Below are 26,697 nucleotides of genomic sequence, written 5' to 3'. Positions count from 1 at the left end.
CAACAAGGGGAGTAAGTTGAATATTACTAACGAGAGTAAGTAAAATCGCGACGGCTTGCCGGAGCGATTTAAAGACTCGAGTTTGTAATATTCATACTCCCCGAGTTACACACAATGTTTTTCATCACACTCGCAATGTAACAAATATGTAAATAGATGTAAAAAAGTTAAGTACGGTACAAGAAATTTCATTATTCTCTTGGGAGAACGATTTTTCTATAACTCACGCTCCGCATGCGTGCAATAGTACATTTAAAGTGCGGGTGTGATGAAAAATTATTAACTGTGAAATACCATCCTGCAATGTTCCTTTACGTCAACTAGGAGGAATCCATAAAAGAAGATATGCAAGTATAAAATATATAAGGTCCTAATTTATTAGATGCAGATATTTTTACAGCTGATAGTACTCTGTCTCTGGAGTATATTAAACCGTGAAACATTATAGCTTTTACGATGTTTTTTTGGACAAAACGGAAAAACAAATTTGCTACGTAAAAACACCCTGTTTATGTGATTATTAAATGAAAACTCGTTGAACAGATTCTAGTACCTCTTTTACGTACCACTTAACTGTAACTGGCCACTTCAATGACATGTGCAGTTTTCCCGCCGAACCTTTACGACATTTACAACAAACAATTGTTGAAATGACAGACAGTGTGACATGTGATAATGCACATGATGATTTTTTTTTAGACGAAATTATAATTAATTTTTTTGTTAGGAAAATGAAATCAAAAAAGTTACATGAAAAGATTTCTTAATTTATATTTAAAGTTAATTATTTTAATGTAAAGTATCATGTGTTAAAATATCTGCAACTAATAAATTAGGACCTTATATTGTATGTCGCTATATTTTGGAACGTTGCATAAACTTCACATTTATTATTCAGACCGTGAACCTATCAACCTACCTGTGATAAAATGTAGTCTAGGAAAGCTCAACCTTTTCTCAAATCTTTTGAGAAGGATCTAATAAAATACGAAAGGTGTGATTTTTTTTTTTCATTTTTATACTGAAGTAAATTTAATGATTAAGTAAATATGACTGAGATATGCCAATTAGTCTCACATGAAATTTGAGTCAGACATACTTTTATTGTAATAGTGTAAATACCTATTTTAAATAACTTCAACTAAAATTTCATACGGACGGTCGGACGGTCGGTCGTTATATCGATTATCACGCGAGCACGCGACCATGCTTGAACTGCCTGAATATGAAGAAGTTTAATATTTATAGTTTTTCCTATATGTTAACATTTCTGAATTTAAATTTTTATTTCTAAATTCAGAATCTCGTTAGTTAAAAAAGCCTGATGTACTCGTATGTACCTATTCAGTTTCTCTTTTATGCAGCAGTCGTCTCATTTTACTCTCAACGATATTGATGTGATTTTTTTTGTGATGAAATTAAAGGGAAGGCTCTGATCCATTCAAAAAAAATAAGCCGCGTGGTAATCTCGGTTTGTGTTGGGTGGCGATGCGTCCGGTCACTAGTTTACAACTTTTTTTCTACTCGTCGACCTTAATCTGACAATTAGGACACCACAGACTAAACTATACGTGCTGACTTTTGTCAGTTTTTCTGTCTTGGATAGTCTTTGATACTTAGTCAACTATAATATTTCATTACACTTCACTTTAGTTAACTGAAAAAAAATCAAAAATAGAACTTCATACAAGTTCTATACAAATTTGCGATACTGGAAAATTTTTCAGCATCTGAAACACATTTTTTTTAATCTTTCTCGTTATCGACCAATCAGAGACGGTTATTACAAACAATTGGTTGCCAGGTAATTCGATGTTGAAAGCTTTGTATTATATCACGATTGTATAAATAGTATTTTATACAATCCTATAATACAAAGCTTTTCAGTCGAGTACCGTGTTTAGGCCACGAAGCTTGCTGAGTGGCCTAATAGTACGGTACGAGAGTGAAAAGCTTAATTATATCACTATTATATACAATACTTTTTCTATGAGTCATCATCTTCATCATCAATGGATGTCATCAAATGTCATCATTCAAGTTAAAATTAATGTTAATGGCGTCGTTCACCGTTGTATCAACATCGAATTACTTGGCAACCAATTGTTTGTAATAACCGCCTGTGATTGGTCGATAACGCGATAGATAAAAAAATGTGTTACAGATGCAGAAAAAATTGCCAGGTATCGCAAATTAGTACAGAAGTTGTATGAAGTTCTATTTTTGAATTTGTTTGAGTTAACTAAAGTGAAGTGTAATGAAATAATTATAGTTGACTATAAGTGTCAAAGACTATCCAACACTGAAAAGTCAGCACTTATAGTTTAGTCTGTTTTGTGGTGTCCTAATTGTTTATATGTCTGTGGTGTCCTAAAGTCGACGAGTAGAAAAATACTATTTTCATCTTTTTTTCTTTGTATCTTTAATTGCCGGTGTGGGGAAAGAAAAGTATGGAGTATAAAACGCCATTCAGCTTCGTGTGGCAAGGTTTACACAGCACAGCGAATATCATTCTAAATCGGCAGGATAGGTCAACCGGGAAATGCGAAGTAGTATGGTTCTCTGTAAGGGAAAACTACAGTATAACGCAGGAATGACACTAGGTCCTCCTTATAAGTGTTGTGTTTGTTCAAGGAGTTTCTCAGTAAGTTTGCTAGCTAGAGCTTAACTATGGTGCTGTCTGTAACACCTTGGGAGCAGGCTTTTTTATGCAGAGCCGTAAGTGTGTACCCCCATATGTACTAAAAAACCGCCTCGTGGCAGAGCATTGAATGAAGGAATCTAGGTCATAGGTATTGAACTTCATTTACATTTATGTAGACCTAGCTTATTATTATTCTATATCCACAATTCCACACCCACAAGGAATCGCAAATATTCCAAACGGTACGTGACAAAACGAACCTGTGTCAAATTACAGGCCTGTAATGCAAATACGGTAAATTGATTACAACATTGAATAAATAATCAACCTTTAGGCACCTCGGAGACTTGTTTTTATCCGTTCTAATTTATGAGCATTCCCCAATCCCTCGGCTAATCACTTTTCTCCTGAGAAAATAAAGTTTCCCAAAATTCAATATAGAATTTGACGAGGTAAATTCAGGTATTTATTTTGTTTAGACTTTACTAATTGAGTTAGGCTGGCGAGTTTTGTTATTTAAGTTGAACTATTCGGACGTTTCAATTCCATTTATGTATTAAGTTTACTTGTGCTTTTATTACAAAAATAAAGAAAGATAGAGGACTTAATGCAAAAAAACATTGTAATATCAGTCAATCATTGGGTAATCAGGGAACAGGGACATAATATTTTTTTGTGAAGGAGAAATTAATAAGTAGGTAGGTCGGGTGCCCAGAAGGCAGACGCACTGCATGTGCCTTATATTAAAATCATATTTACATTCACCTTTTTATATTGGGCTAAGATGATTGCGACGAATAAAGCTAATAATGTACCACAGCGTACCTAACTATTCACAATGCGATGCCTGCAAGCAACTCCGAGTCTGTGCGGACAGAGTCTTATAATTTTGTGACTGTTTTCTTTTCAAACATAGTCTAATTATAGGCAAACCATTGCACAATAGAGTATCATAGTTCCCTTTTGCATAATCCCGTTAACTGTGCGATAACTCTCCGGTGCAAACAGCCGTAACCCACTTATGGCGGTTCATGAAACCATCAATTTTGATAAAACTGCAGCGTGGCGCATCGTGGTGCAACACGGCACAAAATAGAGCCGAGAATTGATGATATGTGTTGAAATTCTAGTTCAAACTGACAACACACGTTTTATTTACCTATTCTATCTGCGTTTTAGTACATAAAGCACGCTCCATACCTACATACGATTACTTGATACCTTTTCCGAACTAGTTCTGAGTAAGACCATTTTTTGAGCTTCTCCCGTTTTACGTAATCAGGCAGAAACAACATCAGTCATGTCATCTATAGATTATCTGTGAATGAAGTCATTCAGTACAAAAACAACACTATCTGACATTTAACTACACTTTAAGTACGAGGCACAAGTAAAGGTCATTATGTCAGTGATTGTTTTGGTGGTTCGTTTACTATGACTTCACTATTTACACGCCCGACAGCGTTTTCGGTGGACAAAATATTAAAAAAAAATAAGTTACTAAGCGACTACTTATTACTTTGAGTGCACTTATCGTACACTTTTAATGTCCAAAATCAATAAATATTGGTTTATTATGTGAAATATTACCTAAAGAAGACAATTACTTCTTGTGCCAATTTAGTCTAGTAGGTGAATAACAAGTAATGTTTTATATTTGTACTATCTAATGTTCTTGAATATTATATGGAAATAGCTTTGCTAACTAAAGAAATCTGAATGCAACAAATGCCAACTATTCGTATGAAAACAAACAATCGATATCTGCGTCGAAAACGAAATAGTACATTACGTTTTTAAATCGATACGGGTTACGAATTCCTTCTTCGCATGGGTATCGTACGACGTTTCTCAGTATGTAATATGGCCTTTTGACTACTTTGCTAACTAGTGCGAGAAAAAACCACCATACCGAGGTATCTACTGAAAGCTGTTTTTTTTTTACCTCATGTAAGTATTGCAATTTGATCTTAAAATGAACCGCATAATCGAGGCCTTCAAACTATACTTAATCTACACGAGCCACATTGGTAGCAAATTGAACATTAATCCATATGAAAACAGACTTTTTTTATACAAGTATTAAATCGTAATGAAAATTTGTTAATGTTATATGCCTAATAGCGACTTGTCGCTCCATTATTATCCAATGTCCGTACGATTGTGCAGATATCTCTCAGAAAGCAATGTAATCATATAAAAGACATACAGTGGCAGCACCGTATTCAGCTATATTACATCGAGTGCAATTGTCACGTTATTGGAAACCTTCCAAAGCTAACAAAAGCCTGGTTTTTACAGAAAAGCATTTTTAGAGAAAAAACCTCACTTAGGTCGAGAAAAATGTCGCTGCGTTTTTCTACTGCGTCTTTTTTACTATCTTGATATTATATTTTTATACAGTAATCGTTTTTGTACAAGTATAAGTAGGTACTATATGTATAGGACATTGACTCTGCACTACGTATCGTGGGTGAGTAAAATCGTTTTCAGTACAGGTGGTGTTTTTTTTACACACTAGTGCGAGAAGTGGTTCATTATATGCCAGGTCGAAACTTCGGAAGGCCATCTGTACTGAAAAACGTCGTACGATACACGTGCGAAAAGGAAATCCGCAACTCGTGTCGATTTAAAACACTTCCTTCGGTCGTGTTTTAATTTATCGCCACTCGTTTCGTTTTTTTACGCACTTGTATCGTAATGTACTATTACTTATTTTGTTATTTCTGACGATATACGGCACAATACCGACTTTTGTTGAAGCGTGACTTGACATTTGAAAAAGTCGCAGTAAAATATTAGCGTTTGATGTGCTAATGAGGACAGTCTGGTAATATTTTTTAACTTCTGATTAGCAGAAACGTCTGCAATCGATGCCACTAGGCTTCACCCAGGGCAGACATTTTCCACTTTTAAATTTATTCTAAGTCTGGTAATATGTTTGACAAGGTGAAAGAATTTCATATACGCTCCAAAACCCTTTTTAAAATCACAGAAATGAAGAATTTGCTAAGAAGAAACCCTCCTTTTTGCCACTAGGTATGATACAAGTTGCCGAAAAATATAGCAGGTATACAGATTTTAACTTTCTGCCAGTTGGGAGTATACGAGCCGCAAATAAATCGGAGCAAAACCGCAGCTTTGTGTAAACACGCCTATCTATATTGGGCCCGAGCCGGTCGCTGGCGGTTTTCACCGGTTTAAACTGGATTTTTCTTTGATCGAACCTGCCTTGGGCGCACATCAATTTATAAACTTGTTAAGTTGTTTAGTGGGAAGATCAATTGAAGCGTCGCAAAAATTTGCTCAACGAAGTGGAATAATAAATAAACTTGATTTAGGTAAGGAAATGTAAGGGAAAAATATTTTTTGTAGAATGTAGATAGTTACATCTTTTTCGGGTATTGCATATATGATCTATATAAGTGATTAAATTTAATCACTTATAGTAATAAATACTGTGGTAACGACCCATTTTCGTATAATTTCTATCTTGTTACGAAAATGCATCAGTTCAACGGCCCCCGGGAAGATCTGTTTAAATTAACACCTGACACACGCTCGTGGCACGGGACCCTGAGTTGGGTGGACTTGTAATTGTTTAGCTACATAGTTTGAAATGTTTATTGTAAAATACGCCATACAATTAAATAAAATCGGTTCAACTCTAAAGAGATTAATGGTCTAAAACCATTAGATTTATACTAAATAGGTACGTATTTAATAGTAGATTATACACCAAGGGAATAAAACACTGTTTTATGTTACGAGCGCGACATTGAATCCTGAACGTAACAAAGGACTCCCAGTTTTACTCCCGAGCGTAGCGAGGGAGTTATAGAACTAGAATAGTCCTGAATAGTTATAGAATGAATAGTTATAGAACTAGAATAGTCCTGAGTGCAGTGAGGGATTCAAGCGCCCAAGACAAAAACAGTTTTATTCCCGAGGTATATACTCTACTTTTCTCACCTTATGCGAGACAAGAAAAAACAACATTTTATTTCATCACTAGACATTTTCGCTATTATTCTTGAAATGGAGCTATAAAATGATACCGCCGCAACTTGTCACAACTCGTTTCTGACAGCATTTCAACAAATGAAGATCGTGCGTCAAATGAAAATCGAGTCGGTCGCGGCTTCAGTTTTTGAAAATCGAGTTGGCCATGCCCGCCGCGGGCATTACGGCTTAACGAAATTAGACTTTATCGTCATAGCAATAAGGTGCAATTATTTGGCAATTACATTATTGCGCCGTGTGTAATAATGAATTTTCATACAACATTATATCACGGTTGTTGACAAGGGATATAATGTCATGCTTTCCGTGAAGTTCTAATGACATATAATCCGACTTTGTCGAGCATGAGGTGTGAAAATACTACTATAGTAAGCAATGAACAACGAACGTTGCAGAATAACATCACTGGCACTACAATGCAAAATAAATGAACTCATTAATGGACTCTATTTTGTACAATGTATTTACAGCCTAAGCCACCGAACGTGTTTGGTTTTATTGGTTGGTTGGCGGTAAACACTGGCCGGTTTAACCTAAAACTCACATGAAAAAATAGTATATTTGTATGTATAAATATTATAATAAGTATAACAGAGTCAAAACTGACATTTGTGTTTAAAGAAACTTCACTGACCGGACAGTGCGATTAAAAGATTTGTTAGACCTGTAACCCCAAAAGCATAAAACTATTGTAGTAATTTACTGAATCGCAGATCACCTCGATCTCATAGTATTTAATTTTCGCATTGTGCCTCAATAGTTTTTTTTTTCTAGTGGCTGTAGTCGTGGTGTTGGTGGGTTTTAAATAGTCGCATTTCACTTCGATTAAAATCAGTTACCGATTCAGCTTTTACCCTTAAGCTTCGTCTCTTATTGGGATCGCATAAGTGCGATCAAGATAGATATAAAACCCGAATCGTTAACTGATGTTAATCGTACTGTATGTCACTGGGGAATCGAGCCGTATGTCAATGGAAAGGAGTCACAAGAAACGTGTCTTAAAAAATGTTATGTATATATTTGCAAAAGCTTGTTATGTATGTATTTGCAGTAACAAAGAAATCTTATCCATGAAATATGTTCACGATAACATATGTAATTTTCTACATACACGCCTCGAAAAAAGCCGAAAACTCAAGCATTCGATGGAACTGCGAGAGGTGTAATCTTGACTCGTGTGATGGATGTTCCACGGTGATTGCCTTCATTTGTTTTACCGTCGACATAACGATTATGTTTTGTTTCTCGGCTACCAGTGCTCGAATAAAGAATAGAATTACGTTGTACGAATATGTTTTACTATTATTTTTAATATTCTCGGGCTAGAACATTATATGTTCAGGAAATAACCTTTGCAGCATTTGGGTCGTTATTGTGGCGCGATTTACTTATCCTATCGCACTTGATCAAAAGTGCGGTTGTCTTTACCTATATAACAAGTTGTGTTCGAATGTATGGGAAATTAAAAAAAATTAAATCCAGCAAAGTTTTAATGTAGTATGGTACCTTAGGGTAAGGTGCTTTGCGCACACTAGCGTCCCCTACCGTCCCCCTGACGCAACACCCCTTTTAGCACGAAATAGGTCCCGTTTTACGGTTTTTCTTAATTTTTCAGAAAAGTATCAGAGTTAGGGAAAAAGTGTCTATGAAAGAATTAAATCTTATTAAATTTTAGACAAAAAAGAATATATGCATTTTTTTTGTAGCACTCACCATATTCGTGCATTAGCTTTTTGAAGTTCGATATAACTCAGTACTTAATGAAATAGTCATATGTGTATTAGTGGTTTAATTTCAGAATTTTGACAAAGTTTATCAAGCTACTAGTTTTTGCCCTTCTGAAGTACCTTTTTACCAAGTTTCAAGCCTGTAACTTGAAATAAAACTTATTCCCCATACAAACTTCAGCCAGCCTCATTTTAATTCTCTTAAAGGATAAAAATCCAAAAACGCTGAAATTTGTTTCTTTCCATTGTAATTTTACCTTTATAGTCTTTACACGAAGTTTCAAGCTCATATTCTCAAAATAAAGGTAGGTCCTCATACGAATTTATGGGTAATATAAAAATTAAAATGGTTAGCCTAAAAATCAGTACCATTGCCTGAATATCGCAACGTATGCAGTAGACTTTGTATTTTATTTTTTTATCGTTATTTAAAAGATAACAGAAGTAACTTTTCTATACAAATGATTCGACTATTTCCTAAACTTAACAATTTGGTACTTATTCTTTTTGGAGGAGGAAACAGTAGAGTATGAAATCACAGACACAGACGTTATATTATGTTAGTAGGGGCTCAACTCCCATATCCTCTTAACTCAAAACATTGTGCAATATTTCATATTATTTTTTCGTCTCAAAGAGATAAATTTTTAATCCTTTTAACCTTTTTGTATTTGCAAACTCCCACGCACCTTGCGCCATTTTATCTCTCATACAAATTTAATAACCTCCAAATTGCCAAACAGCATCCTCGCGCAGTTCAAACATCCAAGCTATTAATTTCGTTGAACGTGAGTTTAGGCGCCGAGTGAAGGTAAATATTTCCCCTGATAATATTCAATCTAAATAGGCTTCTTGAAATCCTTTTTTGTTTTTTTCTAAACGCCACAACATTTTATTGGGTTCTAGACTACTAGCCGCGTAAGCTGAAGACCCGGGTTCGATCCCCTGCTCGGCCACCAGTGGACTTGGTTAGTTTTTTCTTTAGTGTGTATATTTATAAAGTGTCAAAGGTTAAGGTTACTCTACACTAGTGTCTTTTCAGCGTCGACTTGATAATTATCTTGTTGCAGAGTGCTTAAAGCACAGTTACGTCAACGTTGCTTTGAGCAGCGTCTATAGATTTTACTAGACACCGACGTTTGAGATGCTAGTGTACGGCCTTAGATAGGAGAGTAAACTAGATCGTCTTGTCTGCTAATTTGCTTTAAACCTAAGTAAATAAATTCTTCGGATTCTGATTTTGCTCAGAATTGCAGTTCAGGGTTGCTATTACGTTACAATTCTGCTACGATTATGTTACTAATTGCATTACTGAAGAACCCATCAAAAACTCGTTTTTATTCGGAAAAGGTATAAAGGTGCAAAATAAGCCAAACATACCTTCGCATGATACGAGTAGAACATAGACAAACGGTGTCATGGCCTCATGACACTTCATTTTAGAGAAAAATGGCGTAAGGAGAACGTTTAATCGTACTCGTATGATCGTTTTTAACTGGGTAATTGGACCACCATGTAGGTAAACTAAAACAAAAGTCAAGTCCTTTTTATAGCCAGTCTGGACCTAATTACTTATCCCTCATGATTCCCGCAGAGTGGAAAAACCGGGGGAGCGGCAAACTGGAAACCGCTGGGGCCCTCAGTGCGAGCAAAGAAGATATTCCCTTTTTTATATTAATGCGAATAATAGAAAACTGTCCTTTTTGCGAACCATGTAAACAATTCAACATTGAATCACTTATAGAGGAAAAATGAGGATGTTTTAGGGCAAAATGTTTATCTGATGGCTTGTATTCTTAGCTTTACCGATATAAGAAATGAGAAACGTTTAAACTCGTATGTCAGCAATGAGAAAATATACTTACTACGATTTTATATATAGAGACATATAGAAAAAAATATGATCTGTATTCAATGCTTAGTTTCAGCTTAAATTTTTTCATAATGTAATAATTAGCTGTGTAGAATCTTAGTTAACAAAAATGATGCTGCTGAGTATTGAACCTAGGTTATTTATTATGCAAATAAAAATAAAAACACGTACGCAGGATATATTCATATTCAAAAATGCGTATTCGAAGAATGATGTAACAGCGATACAATAGCGGTCTTTCAAAGCCACGTTTTTGATTGCAAAAATGTTACTGTGACATCTCATAAGTTTATACGGTTAATACGGTTATCACAGTAATCTCTGGATCAGCCGCTCCCGTGGCGACGCCGTGAAAGTGTAATAACTGCCTAATATTTAACATTATTTAAGGAAACATCTTGCCTAATTTAAATTACTTCCGCTGGCTGCACGTTGATAAGATATTTTGCGTGCGCGAAAGGCTGTTAAAAACGTGAATGTGCTTATTTTCCTGTAATAATTAATCTTTTTTTGTTGTCATAACGTTATCCCGCTTTGAGATTAAGGCCTGATTTAGACGGCGTGCGAACTCGCATGCGATTTTAATCACTTTGCGGGCTGTTGATGTTACAAACAATTGTGCACATCCATCAAATACAGCAATGTAATAAAACTCGTATGCGAGTTCTCGTACCGTCTAAATGGGCCCTACGTCTTTAATATTAAGTCTTGAGAGTTGTTACTGTGTGTATAAAACCCTTAACTTTATTGTTCAAAACATAATATCTTTTCACGCGTCCAGAAAGTTTAGATCATAAGATGGATCCTAAAAGCTAGGATGTAACAATTGGGTACCCTTTATGGACCCAAAACTTTAGATTTCAAGTATTCAATAAAGGGGTGGGAATGGAGCCATATACGTAATATCAAAGACATATTATGTAACTCCGTATAGACGGATAAATTCTATGAAAGAAACGTACCTCAAAGCCATAGAGATAAAGGTACGGTGGCCTAGATGGCGTTACACCGTTTGACGTTTGGGAGACGCTCGGGTAAATGTAATATTAATATTTGACATTTTAACACAATCAGCTGTATTTTACATATTTTACTTTTACAGTAACTCTCTATTACTTGATCCTCTTTGGTAATATAAAGGTAGCTATTTGTTTCTGTTGAGATTAAAAAATAACATGTTATTACGAATACATAAACGGATAAAACCTTAAACTAACTCTTAAAATAAATAAAATTAATCTAAAAACTATTTTAAGAAGACACTTTAATCCGTCTCGCTCGTTTGAAATTCTATTTTCGCTTTGTTCAGGATACAATCTACACTTTACCCATAAATATTTGATTTTGCTCCTTTTATACCAATTTTATAAACACGGTTTTTAGTAAGTAATAAAAATTCGATAGATAACACTCGTTTTTAATTGAATGAGTATATATAATTATTATACAGTTTTCCCCGTGTTAGCCAAAATGATTGTATTTCACTCACTGGTTGTCTGACCTCAGTATGTAATAACGTATGCGGAATGAAATCTGGACAAAGTTTTGATATCGTACAGAGTAAGTAAATAAATAAACTAAAATAATGTATAAATGCCAGATTAAAGTTAACATATCTGTCATTTAAACTGGTAAGTTTCATGAGTATTGGATTCCTTTTCTCGAAATGATGGTCAATCGAGAAGGACGACCTAGCGAAACTGTTTGTAATTTCTACATACCAATTTTCTGTGACCGAATGCAAAAGCGCGAGGAAAGTTTTGTAGGAAGGGTTAGAAGCTAACAGTCAATTTATAATATTTTTGCGTCCTTTTTCTTTACAAAAACTACCGCAACAAAGCGTGGTTCAAGAAAACATTACAGCATTGGCAAGTTTTCTGGGAGAGATTTGATTAAAAGAAATGTCGGCCCCCTAAGGCACAAAATCTTACAGAGAGCTCGAGACAGCATTCGAATGGGACAGCGAAAGTGATAAAAATTATCTTGAAGACATGAGTATCGATACACATTCAAAAAAAGTTAGACCTATAGTCTTCAAAAATAAAATAAAAAACTTTGAAAATGCTGCTACGCCGTTAAGTCAAAAAATGTAAAAAACAGCTGTTTTTGCATTTCTGGGTTTATGAATGACTAATAATATGTCGAGTAAATGGAATTTCATGACTAGAAAACTATTATTTTGAGAACACTAATGATCCTACGGACAAGAATGTGAAAAATGTCGAGCATACGAAGCTTCTTTAAAAAGTTATCACATGGAAGATAAATTTGTACCTTAAAAAATACTAACATTGGTTTTGTCGACACCGATGGACATAAAGTATCACAAGTTCTGTTAGAAGCTTCACATTGACGAAAACTAACTCTTTTATTTATCGATATTCAATACATAATTAAAATCACGAAAGATATCAAAAATAAACTATGTTATATTAATTTTATAAGACATTGAATTTTGTCCAGATTTCATTCCGCATACGTTATGTATTTCTTAGTACATTTGCATTCTGTTACTTTTAGTTGCCAAATTTCCATATAGATGTCGCTGTACCGAGTGTCAAAAGAGCTAGATCGCGGTGTTAAGATTTTTCCGAGAAACATAACGTCTAGAAGGAAACAAACTGTAGTCAAGCTTTTCTACCAGTAATACCTCTATTGATTTACTCGTAATACATTATTGTTTAGTTTAAGTGTAAGTGTTATCTTATTGGACCATTAAACAGTGGTAAAATTTACGAGTATTTAATCCTAGTGGTTTGACAGTTCTCACAAACGCTCAAGATTCCACCATTTCCTATGGGATTATAGATAGGAGACGAAAGTTCGTGTGGAACTTCTCTTAGATTCAAATGGATGTGTGGAAATGCCAAGGGACGTCTTGCTAGCCAATATAACAGGCGGTTAGACAGATAGTTGGGAGTATGAAGCATTATTTTGTTAATTCAAACCTTGGTTAGCAACATACTCTAAATAAACTCAAAGACATATAGACAGATAAAGTCTAAGAAAAAAACGTACCTCATTACCGTACAGAAAAAGGTACGGTGGCCTAGATGGCATTACACCTTTGGGGTACGCTAAGCTATGATGGCGCTAATATTAATATTTGACATTTTAAAACATATCAAGCTAAGAATATGGGCCAAATTGTCAAAACTGAGGTTCAAAAGTTTTAAGCCTGTGTCAAGAGATGGCAGTCTATGCACTGCTATAATACTCGATCCTTTTTGATAAACTACACTTGTCTAAATACATGTTTTATACTCATTATGTATACATATTTAGGAATAGGTCCGTTTGTCCCTTTCCGACGTATTGGTGTGATAGAAAGGGACAAACAAAATTTATCGGCTTGATAACTTTAGTGTACGTTTATGAATAAAGGGGCTAATGTTAATTTTTTTAAAAATTAAAGAAATGAGCTACGATTCAACTACAAAAATGCAGCAGTTAAAAGAGTTAAAATAGTATCTAGATACTCGTATTTAATGAAACCGTGAATGGACCATATTTTTAAAATTTTTCCACCTCACTTTTTTTGTAACATAAGTATTTTTCACGCTATTGCTACTGATAGGATAATAAAAAATGACCCAAGACTTCTATACATTTTTCGAACCTTCCATTCCGTTACCACCATACAAAATGTACCTATATGAAAAATTTGTGACACTTTTTTTCTCCTATTAGGATTGAAAGAACTCGCGATTAAGAGTGGAAACCATATAAAAATTTCCAAATCAAAAAAAAATGTTGGAACTTTGAAAAAATTTCCCCCAAATGATTATTTCCATTCATGATCTTTCTTTTTAAAATAAGTACGATATTTTCTCAGACAGCATCTGTATTTTTTAACAAAATGGTATCGCACAATGTAAATAGGTACTTACGTATTTCTTTGGTAAATCGGATATTTTCTTAGGATCATATTTAATGTAATCAGGACGTACCGAAACCGTAAATACTCGTAGTAGAAATCTTGCTCTAAGTTATCTACATGAAAAAATAAAAAAACAGAGAAAATATGGTTAGGTTATGGAGAAAAACAATTGTTGTAATTTTATACTCTATATTTGTTATTCGTGCAACATAATAGGTAGATAAAAAGGTTCATGTTTTTCGTCAAATGTTTACATGATGTTTATAAACTAGTACTAGTCATATACTCGACCTGAATGCTCACTTGTTCACGCAATAAAGCCTTAGATTTGTCTTTTTGACGCATATATTTTGATGAAAATGGAAACCCCTTTGCATAAATACATATCAATTAATTTCGAAATCTATCAGCCTTCAAAACCTTTGTTAGTACCTAGAATATAAAAATTCGCTAAATGGACGTATTCTATTAAATCCTTTCAGAATAAACTATAAGGTTTTTCTCAATTAACTACCAGTCTACATCCGCCGTTACCTTTTGTTGTTAAAGCTTTCCTCTGGTTAAAATAAATTATCAATAACCCTTCAGGATTTTACCTCATACACTCTCTTCTAAATGCAGATAAAAGAATAGCCTATTCTGCTACAGTATCAATTTTTAAATTTAATTTCTTCTGCTCGAGTGCAAAATTATTTGGAATACTGAAAAGGCATGCAGTCATCGCTTATACAGGCGTATGTGGGCGGAGACGCTGAAAGCTCCGAATCATACTTATACAGCACTGATCCCTTTCAAGGCTGATAAGATGAACCCGGGCCAAATAAACCTTTTGTAATTCTAATTTAGTTCTATTTTCAGCTATCGATAGTAGTTTGTGCTGATACTGATCAATTCAGGGTCAAATAATTATAAGTAGCTCAAGATTTTACGCGCAGGAAAAAGCTGACGATTCGAAGGTAGGGATCGCATACATGTATAAGTAAAAACTATTGTTGCCTATGTGGCAAAGAATTTCACCACCCCCTTTCTTCCCGTGGGTGTCGTAGAAGGCGACCGTGGGATATGGGTTAAATTGTGGCGTAGGCGAGAGGCTGGCCAGTGGCCACCTGTCACTGCAATGTCACAGTTTCGTTTTCTTTCAACCCCTTATTTTGCCAAGAGTAGCACAGCTTTGGCTTTTAGTTTCATGTGCTCTGCCTAACTCTCTATGGGATACAGGCGTGATTGTATGTATGTATGTATTGTTCGCGGCACCAATTCGAAAATTTGCTTTCTTCCTAGCTGGGATTATTTTTCATTTATTGTGTATTTTTAAAGCCTAGTTTATTAAACTGAAATTAAATTTCAAACCATTATTTTGAGTGATGATAAAAGCTACTCATACGAGGGGCGTTCAATAAGTAATGATAATGAGTATTAAAACATAAGAATGTAAGTATCCTTATATTTTTATAATTAAAAGTAACTCTTTTGTGATTTATTTACATATTTAATTTTTTAAATTATTTTTTTTGCCCCCTTTAAAAATTAAAATCTTAACGATAGTCTAAATACCATGTCAGTAAGCACTTCACTTCATTATACTTCAGAGTAGCGATTATTTTACAATTTTATTTAAGGGTTGGGTATAAAATATTAATGATCCTTATATTACCTTCAATATTAGGTATGTCACTTGTAGCTTTAAATACACTAACTTGAGCAGCACCCTCGGCAATTTGAGGGTTCGGCCCTGTCGACTGTCATTTTGAAGGCCAAAAACATTATTATTTGTTTGTTTAAAATGTTCTTATTGTAACCAATCATTTTTTTAATATTAAAATAATTGTATGTTCTTCTTTAATACTAATGTAATTTTGTTTCCAATCTATATTCTCAATTTTCGTGATAATCTGTAAAAATCGTGAACATGGATAAACCCAGCTTAATTTAAAGTATGATTATTTTTGATATTCATGTCAGAAATGAACTCACGACATGTCAAATATTCATGTAAACATGCTCTTATTTTACTGACAATTTTCATCCCCCCCCTTGTGTCAATTATTTACATATCAAAGAAAAACAAATGAAAGTAGTAAAAATTTGAATTATGCAATTTCACTTTAATGAGTACTGCTACATGGACAAGTTAAGAAAAATTAAATCAAGATACAGGAACATATCCATTCTCATTACTTTTTGAACGTCCCTCGTATGTGCCGCACTTATACTTTTTTTTCCTTTACTTGAATCCTTAATACGCTCAACAAACGCGGCCGCAAACTGTCTTTTGATAATCATAATCAGTCTCTGTAACCCTTCAACGTCTGTAACGCCAGAGGGGTTACAAGCACGTTACCAACCCTAACAGACCGCACCCTCCTTGTACTCAAAATTATAATCATACCCTCTAAAATTTTCACGGTAAAAATAATGGAAATGGAGCGAAAAATGTCATCCCATCCGTGATAATAATAGTTTGGTCGCCAACTTTACTATATCCAATTTCAATTTAGTCACGCCCGCCTCAACGCCGCCTCGGTGGAAAAACGTTTTTAAGGCCACTAGCTTTCGGCTTTTCATTGTCAATTACCACCAATATCACAGTTATTTTATTCAAAAAGTAGGTAAATGAGTGATTTTTCTATCGAATGATAGATAGCGTATATAATTATAGTTTAATTTAATGACTAAGAAAATTATTAATAATTTATAATTACCTACCAGTGCATTTAAAATATTGACATGTAATTTATAAATGTTTTCTCGAGTCTCCCATGACTAAGAAAAAAGATATTCATATTCATATTCATTTATTCATGCTTTCACATAAGTATACATAAAAATGGGTACACGTTACATGACACCCTGTTAGGGCATAGCATAGATAGATTATCTTATAATCTAGAACTAGATTTTTTAAACTAATCACAACTCACATATATAAACACCTATCATTGTCACTAACTCTCTTTAATATTTCTTTCATACTTTAGTCCTTTTTAAGACTCCAAAACTAAGTTATAAAAATCCAAATTTCATAAATAACACTTTGAAGAATAGCAGAAAGTTTTATATAAAGTTTAAATATGAAAATTGGTCGACTTACCGAGTCCAAACATTCGCACACTCACTAAACAGTTAAAACCACTCACAGACCACTAAAATCCCACAGTATACACCCACTCACAATCACAACAAAGTCGGTAACGTTAAAGAGTTTAACGTGAACTACGTAAACGTACTACGGCGTAGCGGCGTTACGTGGCCCGGCTGCGGCGATCGCGCTACGACTGTGCGTAGTGTCCGTGGCGCCCCCTGTGGCGAATGGCGGAACTTATTAGAAGGAAATTAGACGTACAAGTTTTATTGAACTGCTTTTTGCGTGTGATACGTTGTTTTTAGTGGGCCCTTGTTATTGTATTCCGAACTTGGTCCTATTGTAATTATTAGTTGACCAAGTTATTATAACCAACTTACAGCGATATCGAATTAATTACTTCGCTGTGTTTTAAATACGACTAATTAAATTTAAGTTTTAAACTGTTATAAGTAACTTGGTAAGCTAATTGCTTCAGTAAAATCTTTAAGAGATATGGTTATTTAATTAAACTTTTTAAATAGTTTACACCTGCCGCAAAAAAAACGAACGTAAAAGCTAGAAAGCATGTATACCTAAGTGTTAAAATTAATTACAAACCCATGGCCACTATCATAGACATAACATGACTGTAATGAAAAACTAGTGCACCAGATAGTCTTCGTATTTAAACCAAGTTCAATTATATCGGCTTCAATAAAAGTACGTCAATATCAATTCGTGTTTTACAAACGTGCAAAACGGCTGATCAACGTGGAACCGAAATACGAGGAACCGTAATGCAATACGGCGTATTCCACAAATTTACACACATTCTGTGTGTGTGAACTGTGAAATATAAGAAAGTCCTTCACACTCAATGAATCAGCATTGACGTATCATTTCTTTAACATGAAACCACCAAACCCAACCAACCACCAACCACCAACCAATGGTAATATTTTAACGGCGAGTGTGGAATTGAAAAACGAGCATGTGAAAGGATTCTTTTAAATAATATATAGGACTAGGGCAATTTTAACAGTGCATTTCTGCGTACCTATATGCAATGTTTCAATGCGTTTATGCGTTTCAATCATATTAAAAAGTAAATCACCACCACCTTTAAGAAACCTTTGTATGCACCAAAGAGATGGCGCTATTATTAATACAGTGAAACCTGGTTAAGTGGGACCTGGATAAGTGAGAAACCTCTTGAGCTGGGACCCAAGTTGCGGTCCCGACACTTTCGCACCTATTTACCTCTGTTAGTGAGACAAAACAGACATCTATAACTGAGATTAGCCTTTTCGATTTTTTGTCACATTTCCCTCTATTAGTGAGACAGAGTGTGTAATGTGTATTTTACCTCTGTTACTGAGACTATATTTGAAATTTATATTCACTTAATTGTTTGTTAAGAATTTTATAGAAATTTACCTCTGTATCTGAGATACAGTCAATCTATGACCTCTATAACTTGGACACTATTGAAAATCTATTTCCATATTTTTAATAATTCTTGGCCCATCTGTAAATTACGCGATTGATTCTTTGTGTTTAGGTGAGTTTAAGGGTTTTCTTGGTTATTTTAAGTAATTAAAACTAAAATTTCGTTTTGTAACATAAAAATTATTTATAAAAAAAAAATAACTTTCATAGTATAAAATTTCTATGACACAATGACATTAAAGTCTTATGTATATTATTTAAAGACAAGGCTTATTTACCTTTTCTTTTAGCATGCAACTAATAATAACTATATGAAAAACACCTTATCACCTCTATAACTGACACATCCCCCTATTCTGGCCTCTATTAGTGATACCCTCTGTAAGTGAGACAAACTTTATATTATACCTATCTAACTGAGACCCTGAATAAGTGGAATACCTCTTTAAGTGAGATAAATTTTGTCGTCCCTTGAAGTCTCACTTATCCAAGTTTCACTGTATATGACATTTTAACACACATCAAGCTAACAATATGGGCCAAATTGTCAAAACTGAGGTTCAAAAGTTTTAAGCTTGTGTCGAGAGATGGCAGTCTATGCACTGTGATTACACATTTTACTCTGACAGTAACTCTCTATAATACTCGATCCTCTTTGGTATGCACTAAGGAAAAAGATGATCCTACGGATTGGCATTTTAGAACTAAGTTGAAATGTAACTCAAATGTAAGCGAGGAAAGAGTGTAGGTACTCAATTAAACGGCGCCAGCGCACTTCCAACTGTTCTAATGTTGCGGTGGTAACTGTTTAGGTACCACACATGCAATCCGTCTGCTCGTTTGCTTCCTTTATCATAAAAAACCGGTCAAGTGCGAGTCGGACTCGCTCACCGAGCTTACAATAGATGAATCATCAAAATGTTATTCATAGAACTCTACAGACTTGACTAAATCTCTCAAGACTCAATTTCCCACATAACAAGTAATATTTGAATATACAATTTTATTGTTAGACAACGTCCAAATAAAATCAAGACTATTCGACTTCAATACTTAGTTTACGACTTACGACATGTCGCAAGTACGCTCCTGAACCAACCTCATTATATCAGGAAAAACGCGATGTAGGAAAAATGAGCGTTCAACGTACAGCGACATCTATCGGCAAATTGAGTAAACTAATGCGCGCGAGCTAGTATGGAAGATGATTTTTATGGGATAATTGTTTATTGCGCGAACCGATTTTAACCATTTTGATTTTATTTTAAAGCAGGTAATTTCATTGTTATTTTGTTGAAAAATACAGGTGCAATAAACACCCGCAAGGGTGTTGAAATTGAAAATGTAAATCTGAAAGGTTTTTTATAAATAAAAAAAAAGTTTTCAAGATACGTATACGATTTTTTTTTCCTGTAATATTCATTATAATAGCCATTTTTGGTGAAAATTTCATAAATTTATTTTGGTAAACTTCGGAGATAAGGGGGGGGAACGGTATTTTTTTTACATTTTCCTTCAAAAAACATTTTTTTCCACAACCAAAATATTATAAAATTTTTAATTATCTTATCTTATCTTAAAACTGCGGGGGCCCTTACGGATACACTTCGACCCATCGGGATCTTTTGTGCAATTACCCCCTACGATCCTAAGATCCTTCAGCTATTCCGGAGCTTCTCGACCATCTCCACGTATCGGATGATGAGGCTCATGGGTAGCTCTCTGAAATCCTTCGGTGCCAGGTAGCCTGCTCCAAAGTTCTTCATTCTTTGTCTGGCGAGGGCGTGACATTCACACATTAAATGTCTGACGGTCTCTTCCTCTTCACCACACATGCGACAATCAGTGTTGTCGGCGTGTCCCATCTTGGCCAAAATTCCTTTGACCCCGTAATGGCCTGTGAACACCCCCGTTATAATTTGGAGTTGTCTTTTGCCTAGCTACCCTAGTTTTTGCTCCATCCAGAGTCTACCCTCTGCATAAAGAGCTTTGAATGATACCATTAAATTTAACAATCTTACTATCACCGATCCCATTAATATCGCTAACACTTTTAATAATTTTTTTATTGAAGCCTCGAATAAGCTAAATTATAAAACCTCGAACACGCTTAATGGTAATAAAGTAATGAATTCTATATTTCTAAAACCTTTTAGTGAAATAGAGGTCCAAAAAATTATTGCCTCCCTTAAGAATTCTAAAACAGAAGGGTATGATGGTATGGCCACATGTATTATCAAAAAATGCTGTAGTGAACTAGCTCCTATCCTAACATATTTGATTAACTGTTCCCTAGAGTCAGGAATATTTCCATCCAAATTAAAAAAGGCCACTGTCATTCCAATTTTTAAAAATGGCGAAAGGCAAGATATTGGAAATTACCGCCCAATTACGATCCTTCCTATTATATCTAAATTATTTGAGAAAGCAATGTATTTAAGGCTAAGTGAATTCTTTCATAAATTTAACGCTATTGCACCAGAACAGCACGGTTTCCAAAAATGTAAGTCTACTACACTCGCAGTTTTTAACATGATACGCGAGATTTCTACTCACCGCGATGACAGCAGTCTTACTACTGTCCTATTTTTCGACATGTCCAAAGCATTTGACTTTGTTGCCCATGACTTACTTTTGGCCAAATTAGAGAGTTACGGCATTAGAGGGCCAGCATTGCAATGGATAAGATCTTATCTGGAAAACAGACAGCAATGTGTAGAAGTTAAGCGCGTGAATGGCCTACAGGAAACCGAAGTATTTAAATCTGATTATAAATTCAATCGCTTTGGAGTTCCTCAAGGTAGTGTCCTAGGTCCACTGCTGTTTTTAATGTATATCAATGATTTGCCGGAGGTGACGTCTCACAAATGTATTCTGTTTGCTGACGACATCTCGATCATCAGCATCGACTGAAACTGTAACTAATCATGAATGTAATGTAAACAACACTATAACTGAAGTAATTAACTGGATGCAATATAACAATATGCTAATAAATATATCTAAAACTAATTATATGAATTTTAATAATTTGACATTGAATATTAATTATAATGGACATACCTTGAAAAATGATAATCTTATAAAATTCTTGGGCTTAATTGTTAACGCAGATTTAAAATGGAATGGACATATCGAACATGTATGTAATAAAATAAACAGGTTTGTTTTTGTCATGCATAGACTACGCACAACAACAGATAAAAAAACGGCCCTGATGGCCTATCACGGCTACGTGGAGTCCGTGCTTCGATATGGACTGATTGTGTGGGGGAATGGGGTTGATGTACAAAGGGCTTTCATCTGCCAAAAAAAATGTATTCGTGCCATATGCGGAGTATGCCAGATGACATCCTGTAAACCTCTATTCTCCGAATTAAATGTACTGCCTCTACCTTGTCTCTATATTTTTGAAGCATGTAAATTTGTCAAATTGAATATGAACTTGTTCAAGACAGCCAAGGAAGTATTCCCTAGAAATACTAGGAATACCAACAGACTTGTTGTACCTAAACAGCAAAGAACTGCTGCTTTCAAAAGTAACTGCTACTCTATGTGTGTCACTATCTACAATAAGCTACCACAGGATATAACAGACCTACCATATATTAAATTTAAAAAAATGTTATTCAAATGGCTGATGGTAAAAATGTACTACTCGGTAAAGGAATTTGTTGAAAGTAATATAGAGAACCTTACGCTGTAAATATTGTACATATGTATTATAATAGAATAGTTTAATATGTAAGTAATTAAGGGAATTTAATGTAATTTTAGTTAGTAGGTAGTACCTAATATATTTTGCATGCTGTCAAAACCGGCTAAAAAGTTGGGACACAAAAATTATGTAACACCTATTATGTTAACACTTTTTAAAAAGCAAATAAAGATTATGATTATGATTATGATTATGATTCAGACCAACCAGGGCATCCCACTCTTTTTGGTGACTAGCCTTTGTTTGGTCTTTCATAGCCGTTCTGATGGTTCCTTGTGAAAGACCCACATAAGGTTCCGGACCTATGAAGTTGTCTTCAGATCCGGCCTTGGCAAGTTCATCAGCGTTTTCATTGCCAATGAAGCCTTCGTGCCCCGGTATCCATACCAGTTGCACCTTGTTTTGCCTTCCAAGCTTGTTAAGAGCTTGGATGCCGTTTAATACCAGTTTAGAGGCAACTCTGGGCGATGTGAAGGCTTTGAGTGCCGCTAGACTGTCGCTGAGTATATAGATAGTCTTACCTTGGATTTGTCTATATTCTCATGTACACAGGCAATTATTGCATATGTCTCGGCTTGAAAGACCGTGGCATAATTGCCCATGCTGATACTACCTCTGTAGTCATTTGCATAAATGCCTGCGCCCGTACCAGATGCCATCTTGGACCCGTCTGTATACCAGATGATGGTGTTGTCATCAGGGGTGGGTGCCTCCTTCCATTCGGCTCTAGTATGGACTTTGGTTTTGAAGTTTTTGTGGAAGATTAATTTCGGTTGCATTTTGTCGCAGCCCATACTCATCAGCCTTCCCATAGAATTGTTGTATTCCATGCTTGTGTGTTAAGTCTTCGGCATGCTATCGCTCCAGAGGCCTGTTAAATTAAAGCCAGCCGGTGTAGCGATTTCAGTGCCTCAGACTGTATCACTCGATGTAGCGGCGGGAGATCCAATAGTACCTCCAATGCTGCTGTTGGCGTCGTTCTGAACGCACCCGTTATAGCCATGCATGCTGTCCTTTGTAAATTTTTAATTAACCTAACCTAACTAACCACAACCAAAATATTATAAAATTTAATTAACCTCTACAAATTGAAATTTTCAGTTTGCCCCCCCTTTCATTTTGGCCATTTTCTGTAATTAATATTAATAAATTAAAAAAAAATTATACTTTCAATTTGTAAAGGTTAATGATGTTCATAAGTATTCCAAATTTCAAAGCGATAGCATAAGTAGTTCTCGAGATATTTAATAATAAGACAGACAGACAGACAGACAGACAGATGGATGGACAGAGCGGCGCCATAGGGTTCCTTTTGTACCTTTTTGGTACGGAACCCTAAAAATGAGATTTATAGAACCCCTAGAAGGCATATTCAAAACATAAATCAGTACAAGAAGTACGGGCGTAGACTGAACTGATTTGACAAATAGGTACGAAACGAACGTTTCAGAGATAATTTTTAAGAAAAAAAACCGCCGGTTTTGGGGTTCTGGTTGCGAACTTGCGAATGTTGGATTATGTAGAAATGTGTAGGTATTTTTTAAAACTGCTTGTAATGTAAATCTTTGATTATTTGGTGGAAACACAAATGAATATATGTATACCGTTAAGGTTTGAGGAGTTTCCTCAATTCCTCATAAATCGAAATCCGATTATAAGAAAGTGAGCTTGACAAAATTTGACTTTAAAAGTCAATATGTAAGCGTAACAAAGAGAACAAATCTCCTAACAAATAAATAAATGTCACTGTTCCGAACTTAAATGCATGCTGTTCTTATAAAAATACGAAAGTCGTATAAATGTGCCGTTCAGGTTTGAGAAGTTCCGTTCTGATCATCATCAGAAGTTCCATTGCACCAAATGTGATGCGTTCATCACATTTGAACGCAAGCTGTTTTTATAAATACACAAAAATCACCATAGGTATACCTTTCAGCTGTTCTTATAAAAATACCAAAGTCATTATAAGCGTGCCGTTCAGATTTAAGGAGTTCCGTTATGATCTTCATCAGCAGTTCCACTGCACCAAATGTCACTGTTCCGTACGTAAATGTATGCTGATAGGTATACCTTTCAGATTTGAGGAGTTCCCTCGATTTCTCCAGGATCCCATTATCAGAACCGGGTTCTGATGGAAATGGGACTAATATGCATAATGCATATACATTCAATAAAAAAAAATTCGAAATCGGTGCAGTAACGACGGAGATATCAAGGAACAAACATTAAAACAACGTACAGACGAATTGAGAACCACCTTCCTTGAGATTTGAGGCGGCGGTTAAAAATATCATCAAGTCCCGTTTGCAGTTATAATTATGTCAAAAAAATCGTGAAAGTTGAAATCGTGAAAGCGGTTATTGTGAAGTAGTCCAGAGTTATTTTTGGAATACACGTGTATATGTCTTAATTTAGAAAAGTTTTCCATTTGTACTAATTTCGCGTGACGTCAGGAAGCAGCTGCATCTGACACCTTGGACAACTTGTTAAAGACGAGTTTCCGACTCCCCTTGGCACCATCGACTACTCTTAATATAGACTCACAAATTAAACTGTGATGTGCAACGACTAGCACTGATAATGAAATATGATCATGACACATTTCCAAAGGATTCGTGATCATATTTTTAATTCTGGTATTGATTAAAAACCCTCTATGTGTCGTTTAAGAGAATCAATCTACTATTATTGTGTACGTATAATTGAGTAGGTAAATTAATTTATGTTGTAGTTGATAGAGCGATAGGGACAAATGTTTGGAATTGTTTTTACATTTTTTTAATGAATTTACTGCTTGAAAGTTCCTTAAGTTATAAGAGATCCTGTTTCCATTTGTGATGCAGTCCAGGCAGGCAAGTATGGTCGCGCGATAAATGATAAAATATCTGGCCGTCCCTGTCGCACTTACTAATAGTACGATAGGAACGGCCTGATATTTTATCGTCTATCGCGCGACCATGCTACCCGTGCAGATACTAATGAGATGGCTAGGAACTGCCATCATTCACTCAACGGTTCCAAAAAGTGTTAGTAGGTAACGCTTAAATAAACTGAATTACTTGTACATACAATTATGGAAGTCATTGACGCTGAGCAGTTAATTTCTTCTCTTAATTATATTGTTCATTTTGTAGCTCACTTTCTACAGAAATCCATTGTAGAGGTATTTCTTCCTTTCGTATAATTTTCTCTTAAAATTTTTGTTTCCGAATTTTGTTGTCTAAAAGACTAGAATATAAGTACTGTTATCTTAAGTTTATTTTAATCTGATATTGGAGAAGCTAAGGCACTCCTCAAATTGTTTAACCAAAGCTCTGGTTCGAAAAAGTTAGGTGCTTTTATATTATGTAGGTGAGTAAAGTTGCCAGAGTTAAACGTGAAACAAAGTGTAAACGGGAGTTGCGGGCGTCCATAGGTTACGGAGACTGCTTACCATCAGGCAGGTTGTTAATAGGCTAGTTTCCTATACTTAAAATAAAATATTTTATGCAGTGCACAAAATAAAGCACCACATAATTAGAAGAAAAACATGGACAGTAGTTATGTTTACACATAATTTCTATTTAATAAGTCAAAGAGAAAGATTTAAAGTAAATGAATTGACCGTGACGTCACTTTCTCAGTATTTCATAGTAGTTCCATATTAGCAAATCGTTTTGACAGTTCTTAAAAAGAAGCCGATTTGACTAGTAGGAAACTAGCCTATTTATTTGTCAAATCGTTTTGACAGTTCGGGCTAGCAACACTAGTTTTGAAAAAATTCGCGTGTCATTTGTAAGAAACCTCCACCCTACCAAAAAGAGAAATAACTGGCATATATCCGTCCCTTTTTAATACATTATCTAATTCTGATTTGACTAGCCCAACGAGCCCCGAAAAAAAAGGAAACTAGCCTATTTATTTGTCAGTGGCGTACTATAATTTGTAACGCATTTCTGAGGCCGAGGAAATTAAAAAATTGACTAGGCAAATCTGGGCGAAAAAAAATGGCCAAGAGCGTGTCGGGCCACGCTCAGTGTAGGGTTCCGTAGTTTCCCGTATTTTTTTCCGAAATTGTTCAACCTATCAAGTTCAAAATATTTTCCTAGAAAGTCTTTATAAAATTCTACTTTTGTGATTTTTTTCATATTTTTAAACTTATGGTTCAAAAGTTATAAGGGGGGGGACTCATTTTTTTACTTCAGGAGCGATTATTTCCGAAAATATGAGCATAATCAAAAATGATTTTAGTAAACTTCTATAAAAAAAAATCCACTTTTTATTTTCGCACTTCGTCGGCGTGATTGATATACATATTGGTCAGCTTTCCAGTCCTAACG

General features: G+C 35.0%; 1 protein-coding gene across 1 annotated transcript in view; it reads right to left on the bottom strand.

Annotated features, from left to right (window-relative positions):
* Window positions 1–17,410, bottom strand: part of LOC125236258 (lachesin-like) — a 177,525-nt gene extending 160,115 nt beyond the window's left edge. Inside the window, exon 1 of the mRNA XM_048142958.1 lies at window positions 17,239–17,410. The gene's annotated coding sequence lies outside the window, so the exon portion shown is untranslated. The remainder of the gene's footprint in view (window positions 1–17,238) is intronic.
* Window positions 17,411–26,697: the final 9,287 nt, after the last annotated feature.

Source organism: Leguminivora glycinivorella, chromosome 2 (assembly GCF_023078275.1).
Source record: "Leguminivora glycinivorella isolate SPB_JAAS2020 chromosome 2, LegGlyc_1.1, whole genome shotgun sequence".
Taxonomy (NCBI): Eukaryota; Metazoa; Arthropoda; class Insecta; order Lepidoptera; family Tortricidae; genus Leguminivora; species Leguminivora glycinivorella.
Note: the sequence above shows the minus strand (reverse complement) of the source record. Positions and strands in the feature narration are given on the sequence as shown.